At 34.1% G+C, this 27,690-nt stretch overlaps 3 non-coding genes across 3 annotated transcripts; all 3 read left to right on the forward strand.

Annotated features, from left to right (window-relative positions):
• The first annotated feature begins 6,145 nt into the window (after window positions 1-6,145).
• On the forward strand, window positions 6,146-6,261 carry LOC149777095 (U5 spliceosomal RNA). Its single transcript, XR_016416370.1, has one exon. It is a non-coding gene; the product is annotated as a U5 spliceosomal RNA (small nuclear RNA).
• A 14,251-nt stretch (window positions 6,262-20,512) lies between these two features.
• On the forward strand, window positions 20,513-20,628 carry LOC149777096 (U5 spliceosomal RNA). The gene has a single exon (XR_016416371.1). It is a non-coding gene; the product is annotated as a U5 spliceosomal RNA (small nuclear RNA).
• A 6,123-nt stretch (window positions 20,629-26,751) lies between these two features.
• LOC149777097 (U5 spliceosomal RNA) lies at window positions 26,752-26,867 on the forward strand. Its single transcript, XR_016416372.1, has one exon. It is a non-coding gene; the product is annotated as a U5 spliceosomal RNA (small nuclear RNA).
• The last annotated feature ends 823 nt before the right edge of the window (window positions 26,868-27,690 follow it).

Below are 27,690 nucleotides of genomic sequence, written 5' to 3' on the forward strand. Positions count from 1 at the left end.
ACCAATTCAATTAAAGTAAACCTCTAGTTCAAATTTAGCTATTTGTTCTCTTTTCTTCTAACCAGATCCAAATGGAAGATAGTAACCGATGATTATATAATCAGGTCTCAGTACTTCCAGTTCGGTACTCACAAAGGTAGTTCTAGTCTATTGTTAGAACATTTATTCCTCTCTCATTGTCATGGTGATAGAAGAGTTATATTTATGCGATTTTGATAGGGATTTAAAGGTCATTGTTTATTCTTGAGAATATGAGCTCAGGTGTGGTTTTCCATGTGTATTTCGGCGATAGTGCATAGTCAGTAATAAGGCCATGGTGATGATCCGGAAGTGAAATATGTGTTCTGTTTACATACTGCTCTGTTGACAGTCCAGCCTCTCAAAAAAACCTTTGGCAAGAACTTCACCGTGAAGGTATTTTTAGATTAACATATGATTTGTACTGATTGTCACACAGTGGAAATGTCAGTCTCGAGAACCAAATGTAGAGAACATATAACAAAATTAATTGTGCTATGTCCTGTCAGTGCAGTATTTGAGTAAAGATTAAACTGGTATTAAATCTTTATTATTAATGAACGACACATGAAATTTCAATATGTTATGTATATTGACTTTGAAAAACAGTAGAATGAAATTAGAAATAAAAAGTTAAGTTTTATTTTGAAAAATTTAAATGAAATTTAAAAAGAAGTATAAAAAATTAAAACATTTACTCCAAAATATATAATATTTGTTGAAATGATATTAAATGATATCAGCATGTAAATATTCCTACACCATATATAAGTTCCAATGTTGGATATTTGTCAAATTTTGTCAGAGAAAATATCTTTGTAAGTCAAAATGAGACCATCATTTAAAATACACGAAGACAAAATTCCAATTTGTATTGGTCATTCAAAGTATTTATTAGGGGTCCAAGCAGTTAATTTATGTGTTTATCATGGGGTCACTTCCTGAGTAACACATATCTGCTTGTATGGCCTTCAGTAATTTTTTACAAACATAGTTATAGGGTATTTAGTGAGAGGACAGAGATGAAAACTTTATACTAGAACCTAGTCAAGTTCTCTACTAAATCATTTTAAACTGTCCCAGAATGAAATACAGTTCAAAGGGATAAAATATACTTTCCCCATGTATATTACCCTTGGATGTAAGAAAACAGCAAAATAATATAAGCTGAACACAAAATGCATTCCATTGTATTGTTCAGTTTGGTTACGATATTGATTGGTGTAGTGCAGCATTGTGGCCTATATGATGTTATGGGAATGCTGATGATCCATCTTGCTTTATGCATTATTAATTACTAATAATATTTGTTAACTGACACTCTAAAGATTGCATAAGAAATATTCAAACAGATTATTTGAATTTAACTTTGTACAACTGATTTTGCGATAGCTACATATCCCACATGAACAAATATTCATATATTTTAGAATGTTTGGGATCAAACGTTCACATTCAGTACATCATATAGGCTGACATTGTACATATAGTGAATCTGTAAGGCCCATTTCTGGCTGTGTGCGCTGAAAATATCCCAAAATGTTATTTTCATCATGAGTAGGCCTATGTATGATAACATATTTCAATTTAGTACTATGACAGTGTGCAGTATTGTAGCATCAGCTGATATCTGATTCCATTGAATCATTGAGTTTAATAATTGGTAACCAACACTCTTAATGATAAATGTTGAAACAGATCATTTGAATTTTGTTTGCACATTTGATCTTAACAAGTACATTGTATATGTCCCACATATGTAAATGTCCATCCTGGTTTTCACGTTTTGGGGATCAGAATTTCACATTTAGTTGACGATATAGGATTTATTGGTATCTATAGTTGATCTGTGTGGCCACATTTTGCTGTATTCATCTGCAATATCCAAAATTGTTATTTCCCTCATGAATAAGATCGCTTATAGTCATATATTTTAATTTATTACATTGTCGCTTGACCTTCCTGTATACTGGTATGTACTAATGTTTGCACCAATGATCAAACCTCACCGCCCCAACATTGCCTTAAACTGTATGATACATAGTCTACCTGATTTGCTATTTAACCTGTAAATGGCTAAATATGCTTCTAGAAACCCCATATATTTTTAGGATGAATTTATCACTTTAATACATGGTCATCGCTTCACCTTTTTGAGTGTCAGTCTGTCATGTTTAATATTTTTCCCATGCTTGCAACCTTAATGTTATTTTGAAATCACCATATCGAACACATTTTAAATTCATTTACCTACATCTTACTGTTTTCTAGAATCAAGTGAGACATGTTATATCTTTTCAGGTCTAACATTGTATCTGGAACAAAATGTTAGAGTTGGATCAGTTTGGAAGCTCTCCAGTAGTCCGGTGGTGATAGCAAGGTTTCATAAGGACATGTGAAGTGTACTGTCATAAGTGACCATGATTAGTTCATATCACCACACTGATATATAGCACCACAAAGACATGGCTTAGGTCTTCATGAGAGAGAATAACACCATTTTTCAGTAAGGTAGAGCCTCCCTAGAAACTGTATTTTCCTATCCCATTGTCACCTTTTGTAGTTATTGACATTGAAATGGAATGCATTTTTGCTATACAACATGGTAGTGGTCCCATCCGAACTTTAAATCTGAGTGCGCTATTACTTATACAAACAACTGCCTACGTACCTGACACAATATGTGGAACATAGCACCTGTCACTGTTTCTTTAGTGTCTACACCTATATGCATCTGGACAGGCATATTGCGGTTTGCTGCCAAAATCACTATGAGCGGTGTTGCTTCACTAACCCTGGGAAAAATGATATCACTTGTACAGACTTAAGCTACCATTTGTTTTAAATACCATGTATTAGTCAACTTTGCTGTCTAAAATTTGTCAAACTGAATTTTAAAACTTGTAGGAAAATTTATATTTTCAATAAAATGTAGTTTTTAAAATTTAAATGTTTATTTAAATTTCCTTTATCAATAATTTCAAATTGTAAACATATTCTCAGAGAGGCCTTGTACATTCAGGTTTTCATTGCATTGAAAAATTCTTATAATTAAGGAAGATATAGCAAATTAAGTTTTGGTTTCTCAAGAGCACTTGGACCAAAACTTGCACCCTGTGGAACACCAGCACTACACACTTTCTGAAAGGTGTCACGTGTCTTGTTTGTAATAAAATTCAAAAAGACTTCATGTATAAAATTGAAATAGGTGTGGCATGCAAATATAAAAGTTTGACTAAAATTGGCCATAACAAATTGGGCCTGTCAGGAATCAGGTCACAATTAGTACATCCAGTTCAGTACCAATAGATGTAGTTCAAGTCTATTTTTAGAATATTTCTTCCTCTCATTTTGGTGGTGACAGAAGAGTTATATTTATGCATTTTTTAGGGATTTAAGAAGTATTGAGAAAGAAATGTAGAGAACATAGAGTAAAATTAATTGTGTTCTATGTCCTTATGGATCTGACCTTGTTCGATTTATTGACAAATGGAGTTTATCAGGAATATTATGTTCCCTGAATATTACTGGACCAGAAGTATGTTAGTTATCACGTCACTTTCTCGCATCATACCTTCTATTTTGTCCTCTTTATCTCACATGTATATGGTATGCATGTGTGTTTGGAAGTAAGTAACATTATCTTATGTTTATGAATTTAGCATTTGATGTGATCTTATTCAAATACATGTATGTAGATGCACGTTTGCTTTTTAGACCAACAAGTAGATCTCCGCCTTTTCTTCTTTTTTCTCCCCTGACATTACCGGTAGTGTCAGAAAAAAACAAAAGAAGCGATGATCTACTTGCTGGTCTAGTTTGCGTGGAATATGTATGCAAATGTATGTACAAGTATTATATTTGCATATGGTCATCCAAAGTGTATCAATTTAGCGTTCATATATATACCAATCATGTGCTGCAAAATGGCATTAAACCCAGTAAAACCAATCTGAATAATCAATCCGCTAATAAAAAGAGGCGTGATCTAACGATTGTGGACTATATGTATCAAAGTTTTGGAAATTAAGATCTGTTAAGTGTATATTTGAAACTCGTCTGCAGTAAAAACGCCCTGTGTATATACATGCACGAGTGTGTGTGTGTGTGTGTGTGTGTGTGTGTGTGTGTGTGTGTGTGTGTTTTGACTGAAAATCAAAGAACCGAAGGTACTGTAATATTAATTGCATTTGAAAGATGCAAGTTGTTTTTTTCTTGTTATTGTTGGAAAATGGCGTCAAACTCACAACATCACGCTGAATATGAGTAAACAGTGTGTGTGTGTGTGTGTGTGTGTGTTTCTAATATCAACGAACCTAAAGCACCATAAGCTTACGTCCATGTGCAAGTGGCAACATGGTTGGGGTTTTTTGTTTGTTTGTTGTGATCTGTTCATTATTTTTTTCTCTACCTATGAGCATGTGCCATGGTATATTTCATCTTCGAACTAATTCTAAGAAATTAATAAATTCTTTGGGAAAGGCTTATTACATCGGCTTTACAATTTCATTAATGATCAAAGCTGCTCAGATTTGCTCCTTGAGGCATCTAACGAAACCAAATTAAAGCAAAACAGACGAAATAACATTAAGGAAATTTTTTTGACTATGGCTGCCTAAAAATAATTCAAAAAGAACAATCTTAAAACCATTCACATGTCACAGAGTACCAGCAAGTTTTAATATGCAACTTTGGAGGCCTCGTATTTCTAGCTACTTTTATGTATTTGTGATTGAAAATCTCTAACGAAATCTGAGTTGTTACTTACATAAACTTTGTATTACTATTATTTTTGATGGATAGTAACACCGGCTGCATTCATTTAAACTCAAAACATACAAATCTATGAAAACGGCATGACACGTTTCCGACAGAAAATAATTTTCAATGCTGGCGATGTATCACAGCAGGTGACATATCTTAAAAGAAATGAAGAATTTACACGTAAGTATTAAGGTTTTAAATGCTAATTTTAAACTACATGGAATTAAACGGGAACCCGGATGGCCGAGTGTTCTAAAGCGCTCGACTTTACCAATCACTGCCATCTCATCTCGATCCACGTGGTTCGGGTCTCGGGGTCGGTCTATGTGTGTATATGAGAAAGGTTGCCATTAGCCTCTCGTGAGTCGGTGGCTCTTCCCGAGGTTTTCTCCAGTTTCTTATGCCACTATTTATACTGGCCGCCATGTATAGCCTATCACGTGCTGAAAAATGGCGTTATTCCCACAACAACAACATGGGAATATGTTATGCGCCTTTTTCGCGAGTTGGATCTAACAGAGAAGCAGTTTTAGCAGTAGGAAGAGAAACTCATTGATGCTCATTTTACAAAGAGTTTTCAATTTAATTTTCCTGAAATCTATACCTCAAAAGCCGAAATCTAAGCTGCGTACCACTACCGAAACGAGAGAGGAAACAATGCTCTAAATATAGACTGGGACTACTTTTGTGGGTACTGATCCGGAAGTAATAATTGCGACTCAATTTCATTAACGGCAGCCTAAACATGTCTGAATCTTTACTTAACCATGTGTGGACCACCTATTGGAATTGTACCAAACGCAATAAAGACAGTTAATGGTCTAAGCTTGGTATAACATACCCTAGTTTGCTAGTACATATGCCAGGTTTAAGGTCTACATTGCTCTCCTCGGAGAAGACAGATGATATCCCAAACATCTGAAACATCCACACGTTGCATTAATCTAAAATGGAATTTTTTTTCTTCAAGTAAATTTTGATTTCCTATATGAATAAAACACCTGTTATTTTTTTCCAAATTAGTAATCTTTTCCTGATGTATAAATAGGTAGTTATAATCCATCTCGATAACTCGAACATCTAACGAATGTGGATTACATCCCTTTTACTGTCAAATTAACTCCCCCTGCCTTTTCCACGACAAGAAATATAGAAATATTAATTAGTATCCTTTCTACCAGTATAAAGAAAATAAATGGGTTTCACTGAAATTCAAAATAGCCAATAGCAAAATGACACTGTATATTGAAAACTATGACCCTTTTGGATCTTTGTAGACATAACCATTCCACTATCGTCTTTACAAAAGCATTTGGAAAGTTCAAACTATTTCTCTTCAAAATAAAGCGTGAAAGTATAATGATTACTCTGGTTTCTCTTCACATCGTATTAATCTTTCGCCTTTTACTAAAGATTACCGTGGAGAGGAACATTTAATGAGTCTATAGACCATTCTTTGAAGCCTCACTTTGGTGAGGTACCAATTCAATTAAAGTAAACCTCTAGTTCAAATTTAGCATTTTGTTCTCTTTTCTTCTAACCAGATCCAAATGGAAGATAGTAACCGATGATTATATAATCAGGTCTCAGTACTTCCAGTTCGGTACTCACAAAGGTAGTTCTAGTCTATTGTTAGAACATTTATTCCTCTCTCATTGTCATGGTGATAGAAGAGTTATATTTATGCGATTTTGATAGGGATTTAAAGGTCATTGTTTATTCTTGAGAATATGAGCTCAGGTGTGGTTTTCCATGTGTATTTCGGCGATAGTGCATAGTCAGTAATAAGGCCATGGTGATGATCCGGAAGTGAAATATGTGTTCTGTTTACATACTGCTCTGTTGACAGTCCAGCCTCTCAAAAAAACCTTTGGCAAGAACTTCACCGTGAAGGTATTTTTAGATTAACATATGATTTGTACTGATTGTCACACAGTGGAAATGTCAGTCTCGAGAACCAAATGTAGAGAACATATAACAAAATTAATTGTGCTATGTCCTGTCAGTGCAGTATTTGAGTAAAGATTAAACTGGTATTAAATCTTTATTATTAATGAACGACACATGAAATTTCAATATGTTATGTATATTGACTTTGAAAAACAGTAGAATGAAATTAGAAATAAAAAGTTAAGTTTTATTTTGAAAAATTTAAATGAAATTTAAAAAGAAGTATAAAAAATTAAAACATTTACTCCAAAATATATAATATTTGTTGAAATGATATTAAATGATATCAGCATGTAAATATTCCTACACCATATATAAGTTCCAATGTTGGATATTTGTCAAATTTTGTCAGAGAAAATATCTTTGTAAGTCAAAATGAGACCATCATTTAAAATACACGAAGACAAAATTCCAATTTGTATTGGTCATTCAAAGTATTTATTAGGGGTCCAAGCAGTTAATTTATGTGTTTATCATGGGGTCACTTCCTGAGTAACACATATCTGCTTGTATGGCCTTCAGTAATTTTTTACAAACATAGTTATAGGGTATTTAGTGAGAGGACAGAGATGAAAACTTTATACTAGAACCTAGTCAAGTTCTCTACTAAATCATTTTAAACTGTCCCAGAATGAAATACAGTTCAAAGGGATAAAATATACTTTCCCCATGTATATTACCCTTGGATGTAAGAAAACAGCAAAATAATATAAGCTGAACACAAAATGCATTCCATTGTATTGTTCAGTTTGGTTACGATATTGATTGGTGTAGTGCAGCATTGTGGCCTATATGATGTTATGGGAATGCTGATGATCCATCTTGCTTTATGCATTATTAATTACTAATAATATTTGTTAACTGACACTCTAAAGATTGCATAAGAAATATTCAAACAGATTATTTGAATTTAACTTTGTACAACTGATTTTGCGATAGCTACATATCCCACATGAACAAATATTCATATATTTTAGAATGTTTGGGATCAAACGTTCACATTCAGTACATCATATAGGCTGACATTGTACATATAGTGAATCTGTAAGGCCCATTTCTGGCTGTGTGCGCTGAAAATATCCCAAAATGTTATTTTCATCATGAGTAGGCCTATGTATGATAACATATTTCAATTTAGTACTATGACAGTGTGCAGTATTGTAGCATCAGCTGATATCTGATTCCATTGAATCATTGAGTTTAATAATTGGTAACCAACACTCTTAATGATAAATGTTGAAACAGATCATTTGAATTTTGTTTGCACATTTGATCTTAACAAGTACATTGTATATGTCCCACATATGTAAATGTCCATCCTGGTTTTCACGTTTTGGGGATCAGAATTTCACATTTAGTTGACGATATAGGATTTATTGGTATCTATAGTTGATCTGTGTGGCCACATTTTGCTGTATTCATCTGCAATATCCAAAATTGTTATTTCCCTCATGAATAAGATCGCTTATAGTCATATATTTTAATTTATTACATTGTCGCTTGACCTTCCTGTATACTGGTATGTACTAATGTTTGCACCAATGATCAAACCTCACCGCCCCAACATTGCCTTAAACTGTATGATACATAGTCTACCTGATTTGCTATTTAACCTGTAAATGGCTAAATATGCTTCTAGAAACCCCATATATTTTTAGGATGAATTTATCACTTTAATACATGGTCATCGCTTCACCTTTTTGAGTGTCAGTCTGTCATGTTTAATATTTTTCCCATGCTTGCAACCTTAATGTTATTTTGAAATCACCATATCGAACACATTTTAAATTCATTTACCTACATCTTACTGTTTTCTAGAATCAAGTGAGACATGTTATATCTTTTCAGGTCTAACATTGTATCTGGAACAAAATGTTAGAGTTGGATCAGTTTGGAAGCTCTCCAGTAGTCCGGTGGTGATAGCAAGGTTTCATAAGGACATGTGAAGTGTACTGTCATAAGTGACCATGATTAGTTCATATCACCACACTGATATATAGCACCACAAAGACATGGCTTAGGTCTTCATGAGAGAGAATAACACCATTTTTCAGTAAGGTAGAGCCTCCCTAGAAACTGTATTTTCCTATCCCATTGTCACCTTTTGTAGTTATTGACATTGAAATGGAATGCATTTTTGCTATACAACATGGTAGTGGTCCCATCCGAACTTTAAATCTGAGTGCGCTATTACTTATACAAACAACTGCCTACGTACCTGACACAATATGTGGAACATAGCACCTGTCACTGTTTCTTTAGTGTCTACACCTATATGCATCTGGACAGGCATATTGCGGTTTGCTGCCAAAATCACTATGAGCGGTGTTGCTTCACTAACCCTGGGAAAAATGATATCACTTGTACAGACTTAAGCTACCATTTGTTTTAAATACCATGTATTAGTCAACTTTGCTGTCTAAAATTTGTCAAACTGAATTTTAAAACTTGTAGGAAAATTTATATTTTCAATAAAATGTAGTTTTTAAAATTTAAATGTTTATTTAAATTTCCTTTATCAATAATTTCAAATTGTAAACATATTCTCAGAGAGGCCTTGTACATTCAGGTTTTCATTGCATTGAAAAATTCTTATAATTAAGGAAGATATAGCAAATTAAGTTTTGGTTTCTCAAGAGCACTTGGACCAAAACTTGCACCCTGTGGAACACCAGCACTACACACTTTCTGAAAGGTGTCACGTGTCTTGTTTGTAATAAAATTCAAAAAGACTTCATGTATAAAATTGAAATAGGTGTGGCATGCAAATATAAAAGTTTGACTAAAATTGGCCATAACAAATTGGGCCTGTCAGGAATCAGGTCACAATTAGTACATCCAGTTCAGTACCAATAGATGTAGTTCAAGTCTATTTTTAGAATATTTCTTCCTCTCATTTTGGTGGTGACAGAAGAGTTATATTTATGCATTTTTTAGGGATTTAAGAAGTATTGAGAAAGAAATGTAGAGAACATAGAGTAAAATTAATTGTGTTCTATGTCCTTATGGATCTGACCTTGTTCGATTTATTGACAAATGGAGTTTATCAGGAATATTATGTTCCCTGAATATTACTGGACCAGAAGTATGTTAGTTATCACGTCACTTTCTCGCATCATACCTTCTATTTTGTCCTCTTTATCTCACATGTATATGGTATGCATGTGTGTTTGGAAGTAAGTAACATTATCTTATGTTTATGAATTTAGCATTTGATGTGATCTTATTCAAATACATGTATGTAGATGCACGTTTGCTTTTTAGACCAACAAGTAGATCTCCGCCTTTTCTTCTTTTTTCTCCCCTGACATTACCGGTAGTGTCAGAAAAAAACAAAAGAAGCGATGATCTACTTGCTGGTCTAGTTTGCGTGGAATATGTATGCAAATGTATGTACAAGTATTATATTTGCATATGGTCATCCAAAGTGTATCAATTTAGCGTTCATATATATACCAATCATGTGCTGCAAAATGGCATTAAACCCAGTAAAACCAATCTGAATAATCAATCCGCTAATAAAAAGAGGCGTGATCTAACGATTGTGGACTAGATGTATCAAAGTTTTGGAAATTAAGATCTGTTAAGTGTATATTTGAAACTCGTCTGCAGTAAAAACGCCCTGTGTATATACATGCACGAGTGTGTGTGTGTGTGTGTGTGTGTGTGTGTGTGTTTTGACTGAAAATCAAAGAACCGAAGGTACTGTAATATTAATTGCATTTGAAAGATGCAAGTTGTTTTTTTCTTGTTATTGTTGGAAAATGGCGTCAAACTCACAACATCACGCTGAATATGAGTAAACAGTGTGTGTGTGTGTGTGTGTGTGTGTGTGTGTGTCTAATATCAACGAACCTAAAGCACCATAAGCTTACGTCCATGTGCAAGTGGCAACATGGTTGGGGTTTTTTGTTTGTTTGTTGTGATCTGTTCATTATTTTTTTCTCTACCTATGAGCATGTGCCATGGTATATTTCATCTTCGAACTAATTCTAAGAAATTAATAAATTCTTTGGGAAAGGCTTATTACATCGGCTTTACAATTTCATTAATGATCAAAGCTGCTCAGATTTGCTCCTTGAGGCATCTAACGAAACCAAATTAAAGCAAAACAGACGAAATAACATTAAGGAAATTTTTTTGACTATGGCTGCCTAAAAATAATTCAAAAAGAACAAGCTTAAAACCATTCACATGTCACAGAGTACCAGCAAGTTTTAATATGCAACTTTGGAGGCCTCGTATTTCTAGCTACTTTTATGTATTTGTGATTGAAAATCTCTAACGAAATCTGAGTTGTTACTTACATAAACTTTGTATTACTATTATTTTTGATGGATAGTAACACCGGCTGCATTCATTTAAACTCAAAACATACAAATCTATGAAAACGGCATGACACGTTTCCGACAGAAAATAATTTTCAATGCTGGCGATGTATCACAGCAGGTGACATATCTTAAAAGAAATGAAGAATTTACACGTAAGTATTAAGGTTTTAAATGCTAATTTTAAACTACATGGAATTAAACGGGAACCCGGATGGCCGAGTGTTCTAAAGCGCTCGACTTTACCAATCACTGCCATCTCATCTCGATCCGCGTGGTTCGGGTCTCGGGGTCGGTCTATGTGTGTATATGAGAAAGGTTGCCATTAGCCTCTCGTGAGTCGGTGGCTCTTCCCGAGGTTTTCTCCAGTTTCTTATGCCACTATTTATACTGGCCGCCATGTATAGCCTATCACGTGCTGAAAAATGGCGTTATTCCCACAACAACAACATGGGAATATGTTATGCGCCTTTTTCGCGAGTTGGATCTAACAGAGAAGCAGTTTTAGCAGTAGGAAGAGAAACTCATTGATGCTCATTTTACAAAGAGTTTTCGATTTAATTTTCCTGAAATCTATACCTCAAAAGCCGAAATCTAAGCTGCGTACCACTACCGAAACGAGAGAGGAAACAATGCTCTAAATATAGACTGGGACTACTTTTGTGGGTACTGATCCGGAAGTAATAATTGCGACTCAATTTCATTAACGGCAGCCTAAACATGTCTGAATCTTTACTTAACCATGTGTGGACCACCTATTGGAATTGTACCAAACGCAATAAAGACAGTTAATGGTCTAAGCTTGGTATAACATACCCTAGTTTGCTAGTACATATGCCAGGTTTAAGGTCTACATTGCTCTCCTCGGAGAAGACAGATGATATCCCAAACATCTGAAACATCCACACGTTGCATTAATCTAAAATGGAATTTTTTTTCTTCAAGTAAATTTTGATTTCCTATATGAATAAAACACCTGTTATTTTTTTCCAAATTAGTAATCTTTTCCTGATGTATAAATAGGTAGTTATAATCCATCTCGATAACTCGAACATCTAACGAATGTGGATTACATCCCTTTTACTGTCAAATTAACTCCCCCTGCCTTTTCCACGACAAGAAATATAGAAATATTAATTAGTATCCTTTCTACCAGTATAAAGAAAATAAATGGGTTTCACTGAAATTCAAAATAGCCAATAGCAAAATGACACTGTATATTGAAAACTATGACCCTTTTGGATCTTTGTAGACATAACCATTCCACTATCGTCTTTACAAAAGCATTTGGAAAGTTCAAACTATTTCTCTTCAAAATAAAGCGTGAAAGTATAATGATTACTCTGGTTTCTCTTCACATCGTATTAATCTTTCGCCTTTTACTAAAAATCTTATATGATGAGATAATTCAATACATAAATAATATCGTGCAAATTAGAAACGATAAAATATGGACTACCAAGCCATCCGAATAACATCCAACATGTACAAAGAACTAACACATACACACACGCATACATTAAAACAGTAGGCAGAAGGGGCAGCGGGCATAACTCTATTAAAGAGTTTATCCCAACGGAAACCCAAAACCCCATTCTACGATCACAAACTAACCATAATCAGGACTGTCTACCATTATATGTAAAATTCACCACCAAAACCATTCAACCAATTACGAAATTAAACAACACAGAAACAGTACACAGAGGAGGCGGTAGGCAAAAACCCTATTAAGGAGTTTATCCCAATGGAAACCCATCATCTCCAGCTGTGACTGTCTTATTTTGTGCAGATCCAATCCCTCCACCTATACATGTACGGTAAACCTGGCCATACTACAAAAACAACTATTTCATCCCGACTAGCGAATATAGCTATAGGCATATAACAGAAACAGATGTGAGGGCTAGATAATTAACTCTCTTCAAGAGTTTATCCCAAGGGAATCTTAGTCAACACATCTGTAACTGATACCCCCTCCCCCCAAACACAAAATAAACAAAGACCCACCAGAATATGCAACGCTCGCTAAACAGATATGGCCTGCTGGATAAAGTCGAGGAAAGAGACTGTCTAAATAGAGTCCATGAAGGTCCTGTCTGTACAAAATCCCACCGAAAACAACAATACAATAACCTAACCAGCCCACACACATCATTTCTATCTATAGGAACCCAACAATAAGCAGATAAGTATGCACAACAACAAAGTAAACTGCGTACATGCATACACAAACACACAAATCCACACAAAATAAAAATAAAACATAAATAAAAAGTCAAATTTTTAAAAAAAAATACATCTATTTTCATTTTTATATATAAGAAAATCAAACAAAAAAGGAAGAAATTATAACTAAATATGTTTAACCTCCTAAACAATACATCATATAATGAACCTGAATCCAAACTATCCCAGTAAAATCCTTTCTAGCTGATGTTCACACGAATCTTGGAACAATGACTACCAATGATTAATTACACCCCAGCCGGGATATCAATCAAACAATTCTCCAAGTACAGATAGACCTACACCACAGGGACTAAAACCAAGACTACCGTGCCACTACTGAAAACTAGATAGTTAACCCAAAACTCTTAAGATATGATCTAGATATTGCCAGTCTATACACAAAATCAAATGCAGTTACAACACAACACACACAAACAGCACCACACCGGACTTTAATGACTATGGCAAGTCACTCAAAAATAATAACGATAACGAAATGGGGATGGGAACGGAAACTTTTACCCTGAACTTTCGTAAAGGGAAAACGAGTACGATCCTAAGTTTCATGCATGTCGGGTTCAAGGCAAGAAAACAATCACGAGCACTAGTGTTTGCAAGTATTGACCTGAGAATGGAAACCGACCTGCCTACCGAGTTGGAACGCAGTACAACTCAGAACCCGCATGCAGGGACAACTCGAGATATATGGCGAAACGAAACAAAGATCAACCCTGACGAAAAAAAGAGATAAATAAATTAATTAAAAAAAAAAAAAAAAAAAAAAAAAAAAATACAAATAAAATAAAAAAAAATAATAAAATTAAAACTTTTATATAAAACGAAATGAATACAAAAAAAGCAATATCACATGGAATCTACATATGGGAGGACGGGGGATACAAAAATCACAAACCATGACTTTTAGAAACGAAAAACAGGGTGACACCTCCAACTCTTTACCAGCATCTGCTGGAACGGAGTCATGGGGTGCCAACATAAGTTACTAAAGATTACCGTGGAGAGGAACATTTAATGAGTCTATAGACCATTCTTTGAAGCCTCACTTTGGTGAGGTACCAATTCAATTAAAGTAAACCTCTAGTTCAAATTTAGCATTTTGTTCTCTTTTCTTCTAACCAGATCCAAATGGAAGATAGTAACCGATGATTATATAATCAGGTCTCAGTACTTCCAGTTCGGTACTCACAAAGGTAGTTCTAGTCTATTGTTAGAACATTTATTCCTCTCTCATTGTCATGGTGATAGAAGAGTTATATTTATGCGATTTTGATAGGGATTTAAAGGTCATTGTTTATTCTTGACAACGTGAGCTCAGGTGTGGTTTTCCATGTGTATTTCGGCGATAGTGCATAGTCAGTAATAAGGCCATGGTGATGATCCGGAAGTGAAATATGTGTTCTGTTTACATACTGCTCTGTTGACAGTCCAGCCTCTCAAAAAAACCTTTGGCAAGAACTTCACCGTGAAGGTATTTTTAGATTAACATATGATTTGTACTGATTGTCACACAGTGGAAATGTCAGTCTCGAGAACCAAATGTAGAGAACATATAACAAAATTAATTGTGCTATGTCCTGTCAGTGCAGTATTTGAGTAAAGATTAAACTGGTATTAAATCTTTATTATTAATGAACGACACATGAAATTTCAATATGTTATGTATATTGACTTTGAAAAACAGTAGAATGAAATTAGAAATAAAAAGTTAAGTTTTATTTTGAAAAATTTAAATGAAATTTAAAAAGAAGTATAAAAAATTAAAACATTTACTCCAAAATATATAATATTTGTTGAAATGATATTAAATGATATCAGCATGTAAATATTCCTACACCATATATAAGTTCCAATGTTGGATATTTGTCAAATTTTGTCAGAGAAATATCTTTGTAAGTCAAAATGAGACCATCATTTAAAATACACGAAGACAAAATTCCAATTTGTATTGGTCATTCAAAGTATTTATTAGGGGTCCAAGCAGTTAATTTATGAGTTTATCATGGGGTCAATTCCTGAGTAACACATATCTGCTTGTATGGCCTTCAGTAATTTTTTACAAACATAGTTATAGGGTATTTAGTGAGAGGACAGAGATGAAAACTTTATACTAGAACCTAGTCAAGTTCTCTACTAAATCATTTTAAACTGTCCCAGAATGAAATACAGTTCAAAGGGATAAAATATACTTTCCCCATGTATATTACCCTTGGATGTAAGAAAACAGCAAAATAATATAAGCTGAACACAAAATGCATTCCATTGTATTGTTCAGTTTGGTTACGATATTGATTGGTGTAGTGCAGCATTGTGGCCTATATGATGTTATGGGAATGCTGATGATCCATCTTGCTTTATGCATTATTAATTACTAATAATATTTGTTAACTGACACTCTAAAGATTGCATAAGAAATATTCAAACAGATTATTTGAATTTAACTTTGTACAACTGATTTTGCGATAGCTACATATCCCACATGAACAAATATTCATATATTTTAGAATGTTTGGGATCAAACGTTCACATTCAGTACATCATATAGGCTGACATTGTACATATAGTGAATCTGTAAGGCCCATTTCTGGCTGTGTGCGCTGAAAATATCCCAAAATGTTATTTTCATCATGAGTAGGCCTATGTATGATAACATATTTCAATTTAGTACTATGACAGTGTGCAGTATTGTAGCATCAGCTGATATCTGATTCCATTGAATCATTGAGTTTAATAATTGGTAACCAACACTCTTAATGATAAATGTTGAAACAGATCATTTGAATTTTGTTTGCACATTTGATCTTAACAAGTACATTGTATATGTCCCACATATGTAAATGTCCATCCTGGTTTTCACGTTTTGGGGATCAGAATTTCACATTTAGTTGACGATATAGGATTTATTGGTATCTATAGTTGATCTGTGTGGCCACATTTTGCTGTATTCATCTGCAATATCCAAAATTGTTATTTCCCTCATGAATAAGATCGCTTATAGTCATATATTTTAATTTATTACATTGTCGCTTGACCTTCCTGTATACTGGTATGTACTAATGTTTGCACCAATGATCAAACCTCACCGCCCCAACATTGCCTTAAACTGTATGATACATAGTCTACCTGATTTGCTATTTAACCTGTAAATGGCTAAATATGCTTCTAGAAACCCCATATATTTTTAGGATGAATTTATCACTTTAATACATGGTCATCGCTTCACCTTTTTGAGTGTCAGTCTGTCATGTTTAATATTTTTCCCATACTTGCAACCTTAATGTTATTTTGAAATCACCATATCGAACACATTTTAAATTCATTTACCTACATCTTACTGTTTTCTAGAATCAAGTGAGACATGTTATATCTTTTCAGGTCTAACATTGTATCTGGAACAAAATGTTAGAGTTGGATCAGTTTGGAAGCTCTCCAGTAGTCCGGTGGTGATAGCAAGGTTTCATAAGGACATGTGAAGTGTACTGTCATAAGTGACCATGATTAGTTCATATCACCACACTGATATATAGCACCACAAAGACATGGCTTAGGTCTTCATGAGAGAGAATAACACCATTTTTCAGTAAGGTAGAGCCTCCCTAGAAACTGTATTTTCCTATCCCATTGTCACCTTTTGTAGTTATTGACATTGAAATGGAATGCATTTTTGCTATACAACATGGTAGTGGTCCCATCCGAACTTTAAATCTGAGTGCGCTATTACTTATACAAACAACTGCCTACGTACCTGACACAATATGTGGAACATAGCACCTGTCACTGTTTCTTTAGTGTCTACACCTATATGCATCTGGACAGGCATATTGCGGTTTGCTGCCAAAATCACTATGAGCTGTGTTGCTTCACTAACCCTGGGAAAAATGATATCACTTGTACAGACTTAAGCTACCATTTGTTTTAAATACCATGTATTAGTCAACTTTGCTGTCTAAAATTTGTCAAACTGAATTTTAAAACTTGTAGGAAAATTTATATTTTCAATAAAATGTAGTTTTTAAAATTTAAATGTTTATTTAAATTTCCTTTATCAATAATTTCAAATTGTAAACATATTCTCAGAGAGGCCTTGTACATTCAGGTTTTCATTGCATTGAAAAATTCTTATAATTAAGGAAGATATAGCAAAATTAAGTTTTGGTTTCTCAAGAGCACTTGGACCAAAACTTGCACCCTGTGGAACACCAGCACTACACACTTTCTGAAAGGTGTCACGTGTCTTGTTTGTAATAAAATTCAAAAAGACTTCATGTATAAAATTGAAATAGGTGTGGCATGCAAATATAAAAGTTTGACTAAAATTGGCCATAACAAATTGGGCCTGTCAGGAATCAGGTCACAATTAGTACATCCAGTTCAGTACCAATAGATGTAGTTCAAGTCTATTTTTAGAATATTTCTTCCTCTCATTTTGGTGGTGACAGAAGAGTTATATTTATGCATTTTTTAGGGATTTAAGAAGTATTGAGAAAGAAATGTAGAGAACATAGAGTAAAATTAATTGTGTTCTATGTCCTTATGGATCTGACCTTGTTCGATTTATTGACAAATGGAGTTTATCAGGAATATTATGTTCCCTGAATATTACTGGACCAGAAGTATGTTAGTTATCACGTCACTTTATCGCATCATACCTTCTATTTTGTCCTCTTTATCTCACATGTATATGGTATGCATGTGTGTTTGGAAGTAAGTAACATTATCTTATGTTTATGAATTTAGCATTTGATGTGATCTTATTCAAATACATGTATGTAGATGCACGTTTGCTTTTTAGACCAACAAGTAGATCTCCGCCTTTTCTTCTTTTTTCTCCCCTGACATTACCGGTAGTGTCAGAAAAAAACAAAAGAAGCGATGATCTACTTGCTGGTCTAGTTTGCGTGGAATATGTATGCAAATGTATGTACAAGTATTATATTTGCATATGGTCATCCAAAGTGTATCAATTTAGCGTTCATATATATACCAATCATGTGCTGCAAAATGGCATTAAACCCAGTAAAACCAATCTGAATAATCAATCCGCTAATAAAAAGAGGCGTGATCTAACGATTGTGGACTATATGTATCAAAGTTTTGGAAATTAAGATCTGTTAAGTGTATATTTGAAACTCGTCTGCAGTAAAAACGCCCTGTGTATATACATGCACGAGTGTGTGTGTGTGTGTGTGTGTGTGTGTGTGTGTGTGTGTGTGTGTGTGTTTTGACTGAAAATCAAAGAACCGAAGGTACTGTAATATTAATTGCATTTGAAAGATGCAAGTTGTTTTTTTCTTATTATTGTTGGAAAATGGCGTCAAACTCACAACATCACGCTGAATATGAGTAAACAGTGTGTGTGTGTGTGTGTGTGTGTGTCTAATATCAACGAACCTAAAGCACCATAAGCTTACGTCCATGTGCAAGTGGCAACATGGTTGGGGTTTTTTGTTTGTTTGTTGTGATCTGTTCATTATTTTTTTCTCTACCTATGAGCATGTGCCATGGTATATTTCATCTTCGAACTAATTCTAAGAAATTAATAAATTCTTTGGGAAAGGCTTATTACATCGGCTTTACAATTTCATTAATGATCAAAGCTGCTCAGATTTGCTCCTTGAGGCATCTAACGAAACCAAATTAAAGCAAAACAGACGAAATAACATTAAGGAAATTTTTTTGACTATGGCTGCCTAAAAATAATTCAAAAAGAACAATCTTAAAACCATTCACATGTCACAGAGTACCAGCAAGTTTTAATATGCAACTTTGGAGGCCTCGTATTTCTAGCTACTTTTATGTATTTGTGATTGAAAATCTCTAACGAAATCTGAGTTGTTACTTACATAAACTTTGTATTACTATTATTTTTGATGGATAGTAACACCGGCTGCATTCATTTAAACTCAAAACATACAAATCTATGAAAACGGCATGACACGTTTCCGACAGAAAATAATTTTCAATGCTGGCGATGTATCACAGCAGGTGACATATCTTAAAAGAAATGAAGAATTTACACGTAAGTATTAAGGTTTTAAATGCTAATTTTAAACTACATGGAATTAAACGGGAACCCGGATGGCCGAGTGTTCTAAAGCGCTCGACTTTACCAATCACTGCCATCTCATCTCGATCCACGTGGTTCGGGTCTCGGGGTCGGTCTATGTGTGTATATGAGAAAGGTTGCCATTAGCCTCTCGTGAGTCGGTGGCTCTTCCCGAGGTTTTCTCCAGTTTCTTATGCCACTATTTATACTGGCCGCCATGTATAGCCTATCACGTGCTGAAAAATGGCGTTATTCCCACAACAACAACATGGGAATATGTTATGCGCCTTTTTCGCGAGTTGGATCTAACAGAGAAGCAGTTTTAGCAGTAGGAAGAGAAACTCATTGATGCTCATTTTACAAAGAGTTTTCAATTTAATTTTCCTGAAATCTATACCTCAAAAGCCGAAATCTAAGCTGCGTACCACTACCGAAACGAGAGAGGAAACAATGCTCTAAATATAGACTGGGACTACTTTTGTGGGTACTGATCCGGAAGTAATAATTGCGACTCAATTTCATTAACGGCAGCCTAAACATGTCTGAATCTTTACTTAACCATGTGTGGACCACCTATTGGAATTGTACCAAACGCAATAAAGACAGTTAATGGTCTAAGCTTGGTATAACATACCCTAGTTTGCTAGTACATATGCCAGGTTTAAGGTCTACATTGCTCTCCTCGGAGAAGACAGATGATATCCCAAACATCTGAAACATCCACACGTTGCATTAATCTAAAATGGAATTTTTTTTCTTCAAGTAAATTTTGATTTCCTATATGAATAAAACACCTGTTATTTTTTTCCAAATTAGTAATCTTTTCCTGATGTATAAATAGGTAGTTATAATCCATCTCGATAACTCGAACATCTAACGAATGTGGATTACATCCCTTTTACTGTCAAATTAACTCCCCCTGCCTTTTCCACGACAAGAAATATAGAAATATTCATTAGTATCCTTTCTACCAGTATAAAGAAAATAAATGGGTTTCACTGAATTTCAAAATAGCCAATAGCAAAATGACACTGTATATTGAAAACTATGACCCTTTTGGATCTTTGTAGACATAACCATTCCACTATCGTCTTTACAAAAGCATTTGGAAAGTTCAAACTATTTCTCTTCAAAATAAAGCGTGAAAGTATAATGATTACTCTGGTTTCTCTTCACATCGTATTAATCTTTCGCCTTTTACTAAAGATTACCGTGGAGAGGAACATTTAATGAGTCTATAGACCATTCTTTGAAGCCTCACTTTGGTGAGGTACCAATTCAATTAAAGTAAACCTCTAGTTCAAATTTAGCATTTTGTTCTCTTTTCTTCTAACCAGATCCAAATGGAAGATAGTAACCGATGATTATATAATCAGGTCTCAGTACTTCCAGTTCGGTACTCACAAAGGTAGTTCTAGTCTATTGTTAGAACATTTATTCCTCTCTCATTGTCATGGTGATAGAAGAGTTATATTTATGCGATTTTGATAGGGATTTAAAGGTCATTGTTTATTCTTGAGAATATGAGCTCAGGTGTGGTTTTCCATGTGTATTTCGGCGATAGTGCATAGTCAGTAATAAGGCCATGGTGATGATCCGGAAGTGAAATATGTGTTCTGTTTACATACTGCTCTGTTGACAGTCCAGCCTCTCAAAAAAACCTTTGGCAAGAACTTCACCGTGAAGGTATTTTTAGATTAACATATGATTTGTACTGATTGTCACACAGTGGAAATGTCAGTCTCGAGAACCAAATGTAGAGAACATATAACAAAATTAATTGTGCTATGTCCTGTCAGTGCAGTATTTGAGTAAAGATTAAACTGGTATTAAATCTTTATTATTAATGAACGACACATGAAATTTCAATATGTTATGTATATTGACTTTGAAAAACAGTAGAATGAAATTAGAAATAAAAAGTTAAGTTTTATTTTGAAAAATTTAAATGAAATTTAAAAAGAAGTATAAAAAATTAAAACATTTACTCCAAAATATATAATATTTGTTGAAATGATATTAAATGATATCAGCATGTAAATATTCCTACACCATATATAAGTTCCAATGTTGGATATTTGTCAAATTTTGTCAGAGAAAATATCTTTGTAAGTCAAAATGAGACCATCATTTAAAATACACGAAGACAAAATTCCAATTTGTATTGGTCATTCAAAGTATTTATTAGGGGTCCAAGCAGTTAATTTATGTGTTTATCATGGGGTCACTTCCTGAGTAAGACATATCTGCTTGTATGGCCTTCAGTAATTTTTTACAAACATAGTTATAGGGTATTTAGTGAGAGGACAGAGATGAAAACTTTATACTAGAACCTAGTCAAGTTCTCTACTAAATCATTTTAAACTGTCCCAGAATGAAATACAGTTCAAAGGGATAAAATATACTTTCCCCATGTATATTACCCTTGGATGTAAGAAAACAGCAAAATAATATAAGCTGAACACAAAATGCATTCCATTGTATTGTTCAGTTTGGTTACGATATTGATTGGTGTAGTGCAGCATTGTGGCCTATATGATGTTATGGGAATGCTGATGATCCATCTTGCTTTATGCATTATTAATTACTAATAATATTTGTTAACTGACACTCTAAAGATTGCATAAGAAATATTCAAACAGATTATTTGAATTTAACTTTGTACAACTGATTTTGCGATAGCTACATATCCCACATGAACAAATATTCATATATTTTGGAATGTTTGGGATCAAACGTTCACATTCAGTACATCATATAGGCTGACATTGTACATATAGTGAATCTGTAAGGCCCATTTCTGGCTGTGTGCGCTGAAAATATCCCAAAATGTTATTTTCATCATGAGTAGGCCTATGTATGATAACATATTTCAATTTAGTACTATGACAGTGTGCAGTATTGTAGCATCAGCTGATATCTGATTCCATTGAATCATTGAGTTTAATAATTGGTAACCAACACTCTTAATGATAAATGTTGAAACAGATCATTTGAATTTTGTTTGCACATTTGATCTTAACAAGTACATTGTATATGTCCCACATATGTAAATGTCCATCCTGGTTTTCACGTTTTGGGGATCAGAATTTCACATTTAGTTGACGATATAGGATTTATTGGTATCTATAGTTGATCTGTGTGGCCACATTTTGCTGTATTCATCTGCAATATCCAAAATTGTTATTTCCCTCATAAATAAGATCGCTTATAGTCATATATTTTAATTTATTACATTGTCGATTGACCTTCCTGTATACTGGTATGTACTAATGTTTGCACCAATGATCAAACCTCACCGCCCCAACATTGCCTTAAACTGTATGATACATAGTCTACCTGATTTGCTATTTAACCTGTAAATGGCTAAATATGCTTCTAGAAACCCCATATATTTTTAGGATGAATTTATCACTTTAATACATGGTCATCGCTTCACCTTTTTGAGTGTCAGTCTGTCATGTTTAATATTTTTCCCATGCTTGCAACCTTAATGTTATTTTGAAATCACCATATCGAACACATTTTAAATTCATTTACCTACATCTTACTGTTTTCTAGAATCAAGTGAGACATGTTATATCTTTTCAGGTCTAACATTGTATCTGGAACAAAATGTTAGAGTTGGATCAGTTTGGAAGCTCTCCAGTAGTCCGGTGGTGATAGCAAGGTTTCATAAGGACATGTGAAGTGTACTGTCATAAGTGACCATGATTAGTTCATATCACCACACTGATATATAGCACCACAAAGACATGGCTTAGGTCTTCATGAGAGAGAATAACACCATTTTTCAGTAAGGTAGAGCCTCCCTAGAAACTGTATTTTCCTATCCCATTGTCACCTTTTGTAGTTATTGACATTGAAATGGAATGCATTTTTGCTATACAACATGGTAGTGGTCCCATCCGAACTTTAAATCTGAGTGCGCTATTACTTATACAAACAACTGCCTACGTACCTGACACAATATGTGGAACATAGCACCTGTCACTGTTTCTTTAGTGTCTACACCTATATGCATCTGGACAGGCATATTGCGGTTTGCTGCCAAAATCACTATGAGCTGTGTTGCTTCACTAACCCTGGGAAAAATGATATCACTTGTACAGACTTAAGCTACCATTTGTTTTAAATACCATGTATTAGTCAACTTTGCTGTCTAAAATTTGTCAAACTGAATTTTAAAACTTGTAGGAAAATTTATATTTTCAATAAAATGTAGTTTTTAAAATTTAAATGTTTATTTAAATTTCCTTTATCAATAATTTCAAATTGTAAACATATTCTCAGAGAGGCCTTGTACATTCAGGTTTTCATTGCATTGAAAAATTCTTATAATTAAGGAAGATATAGCAAATTAAGTTTTGGTTTCTCAAGAGCACTTGGACCAAAACTTGCACCCTGTGGAACACCAGCACTACACACTTTCTGAAAGGTGTCACGTGTCTTGTTTGTAATAAAATTCAAAAAGACTTCATGTATAAAATTGAAATAGGTGTGGCATGCAAATATAAAAGTTTGACTAAAATTGGCCATAACAAATTGGGCCTGTCAGGAATCAGGTCACAATTAGTACATCCAGTTCAGTACCAATAGATGTAGTTCAAGTCTATTTTTAGAATATTTTTTCCTCTCATTTTGGTGGTGACAGAAGAGTTATATTTATGCAGTTTTTAGGGATTTAAGAAGTATTGAGAAAGAAATGTAGAGAACATAGAGTAAAATTAATTGTGTTCTATGTCCTTATGGATCTGACCTTGTTCGATTTATTGACAAATGGAGTTTATCAGGAATATTATGTTCCCTGAATATTACTGGACCAGAAGTATGTTAGTTATCACGTCACTTTCTCGCATCATACCTTCTATTTTGTCCTCTTTATCTCACATGTATATGGTATGCATGTGTGTTTGGAAGTAAGTAACATTATCTTATGTTTATGAATTTAGCATTTGATGTGATCTTATTCAAATACATGTATGTAGATGCACGTTTGCTTTTTAGACCAACAAGTAGATCTCCGCCTTTTCTTCTTTTTTCTCCCCTGACATTACCGGTAGTGTCAGAAAAAAACAAAAGAAGCGATGATCTACTTGCTGGTCTAGTTTGCGTGGAATATGTATGCAAATGTATGTACAAGTATTATATTTGCATATGGTCATCCAAAGTGTATCAATTTAGCGTTCATATATATACCAATCATGTGCTGCAAAATGGCATTAAACCCAGTAAAACCAATCTGAATAATCAATCCGCTAATAAAAAGAGGCGTGATCTAACGATTGTGGACTAGATGTATCAAAGTTTTGGAAATTAAGATCTGTTAAGTGTATATTTGAAACTCGTCTGCAGTAAAAACGCCCTGTGTATATACATGCACGAGTGTGTGTGTGTGTGTGTGTGTGTGTGTTTTGACTGAAAATCAAAGAACCGAAGGTACTGTAATATTAATTGCATTTGAAAGATGCAAGTTGTTTTTTTCTTGTTATTGTTGGAAAATAGCGTCAAACTCACAACATCACGCTGAATATGAGTAAACAGTGTGTGTGTGTGTGTGTGTGTGTGTCTAATATCAACGAACCTAAAGCACCATAAGCTTACGTCCATGTGCAAGTGGCAACATGGTTGGGGTTTTTTGTTTGTTTGTTGTGATCTGTTCATTCTTTTTTTCTCTACCTATGAGCATGTGCCATGGTATATTTCATCTTCGAACTAATTCTAAGAAATTAATAAATTCTTTGGGAAAGGCTTATTACATCGGCTTTACAATTTCATTAATGATCAAAGCTGCTCAGATTTGCTCCTTGAGGCATCTAACGAAACCAAATTAAAGCAAAACAGACGAAATAACATTAAGGAAATTTTTTTGACTATGGCTGCCTAAAAATAATTCAAAAAGAACAATCTTAAAACCATTCACATGTCACAGAGTACCAGCAAGTTTTAATATGCAACTTTGGAGGCCTCGTATTTCTAGCTACTTTTATGTATTTGTGATTGAAAATCTCTAACGAAATCTGAGTTGTTACTTACATAAACTTTGTATTACTATTATTTTTGATGGATAGTAACACCGGCTGCATTCATTTAAACTCAAAACATACAAATCTATGAAAACGGCATGACACGTTTCCGACAGAAAATAATTTTCAATGCTGGCGATGTATCACAGCAGGTGACATATCTTAAAAGAAATGAAGAATTTACACGTAAGTATTAAGGTTTTAAATGCTAATTTTAAACTACATGGAATTAAACGGGAACCCGGATGGCCGAGTGTTCTAAAGCGCTCGACTTTACCAATCACTGCCATCTCATCTCGATCCACGTGGTTCGGGTCTCGGGGTCGGTCTATGTGTGTATATGAGAAAGGTTGCCATTAGCCTCTCGTGAGTCGGTGGCTCTTCCCGAGGTTTTCTCCAGTTTCTTATGCCACTATTTATACTGGCCGCCATGTATAGCCTATCACGTGCTGAAAAATGGCGTTATTCCCACAACAACAACATGGGAATATGTTATGCGCCTTTTTCGCGAGTTGGATCTAACAGAGAAGCAGTTTTAGCAGTAGGAAGAGAAACTCATTGATGCTCATTTTACAAAGAGTTTTCAATTTAATTTTCCTGAAATCTATACCTCAAAAGCCGAAATCTAAGCTGCGTACCACTACCGAAACGAGAGAGGAAACAATGCTCTAAATATAGACTGGGACTACTTTTGTGGGTACTGATCCGGAAGTAATAATTGCGACTCAATTTCATTAACGGCAGCCTAAACATGTCTGAATCTTTACTTAACCATGTGTGGACCACCTATTGGAATTGTACCAAACGCAATAAAGACAGTTAATGGTCTAAGCTTGGTATAACATACCCTAGTTTGCTAGTACATATGCCAGGTTTAAGGTCTACATTGCTCTCCTCGGAGAAGACAGATGATATCCCAAACATCTGAAACATCCACACGTTGCATTAATCTAAAATGGAATTTTTTTTCTTCAAGTAAATTTTGATTTCCTATATGAATAAAACACCTGTTATTTTTTTCCAAATTAGTAATCTTTTCCTGATGTATAAATAGGTAGTTATAATCCATCTCGATAACTCGAACATCTAACGAATGTGGATTACATCCCTTTTACTGTCAAATTAACTCCCCCTGCCTTTTCCACGACAAGAAATATAGAAATATTAATTAGTATCCTTTCTACCAGTATAAAGAAAATAAATGGGTTTCACTGAAATTCAAAATAGCCAATAGCAAAATGACACTGTATATTGAAAACTATGACCCTTTTGGATCTTTGTAGACATAACCATTCCACTATCGTCTTTACAAAAGCATTTGGAAAGTTCAAACTATTTCTCTTCAAAATAAAGCGTGAAAGTATAATGATTACTCTGGTTTCTCTTCACATCGTATTAATCTTTCGCCTTTTACTAAAGATTACCGTGGAGAGGAACATTTAATGAGTCTATAGACCATTCTTTGAAGCCTCACTTTGGTGAGGTACCAATTCAATTAAAGTAAACCTCTAGTTCAAATTTAGCATTTTGTTCTCTTTTCTTCTAACCAGATCCAAATGGAAGATAGTAACCGATGATTATATAATCAGGTCTCAGTACTTCCAGTTCGGTACTCACAAAGGTAGTTCTAGTCTATTGTTAGAACATTTATTCCTCTCTCATTGTCATGGTGATAGAAGAGTTATATTTATGCGATTTTGATAGGGATTTAAAGGTCATTGTTTATTCTTGAGAATATGAGCTCAGGTGTGGTTTTCCATGTGTATTTCGGCGATAGTGCATAGTCAGTAAAAAGGCCATGGTGATGATCCGGAAGTGAAATATGTGTTCTGTTTACATACTGCTCTGTTGACAGTCCAGCCTCTCAAAAAAACCTTTGGCAAGAACTTCACCGTGAAGGTATTTTTAGATTAACATATGATTTGTACTGATTGTCACACAGTGGAAATGTCAGTCTCGAGAACCAAATGTAGAGAACATATAACAAAATTAATTGTGCTATGTCCTGTCAGTGCAGTATTTGAGTAAAGATTAAACTGGTATTAAATCTTTATTATTAATGAACGACACATGAAATTTCAATATGTTATGTATATTGACTTTGAAAAACAGTAGAATGAAATTAGAAATAAAAAGTTAAGTTTTATTTTGAAAAATTTAAATGAAATTTAAAAAGAAGTATAAAAAATTAAAACATTTACTCCAAAATATATAATATTTGTTGAAATGATATTAAATGATATCAGCATGTAAATATTCCTACACCATATATAAGTTCCAATGTTGGATATTTGTCAAATTTTGTCAG

The sequence above is a fragment of the Sinohyriopsis cumingii genome, chromosome 18 (assembly GCF_028554795.1).
Source record: "Sinohyriopsis cumingii isolate HCF-2022 chromosome 18, ASM2855479v2, whole genome shotgun sequence".
In the NCBI taxonomy this organism is placed as follows: Eukaryota; Metazoa; Mollusca; class Bivalvia; order Unionida; family Unionidae; genus Sinohyriopsis; species Sinohyriopsis cumingii.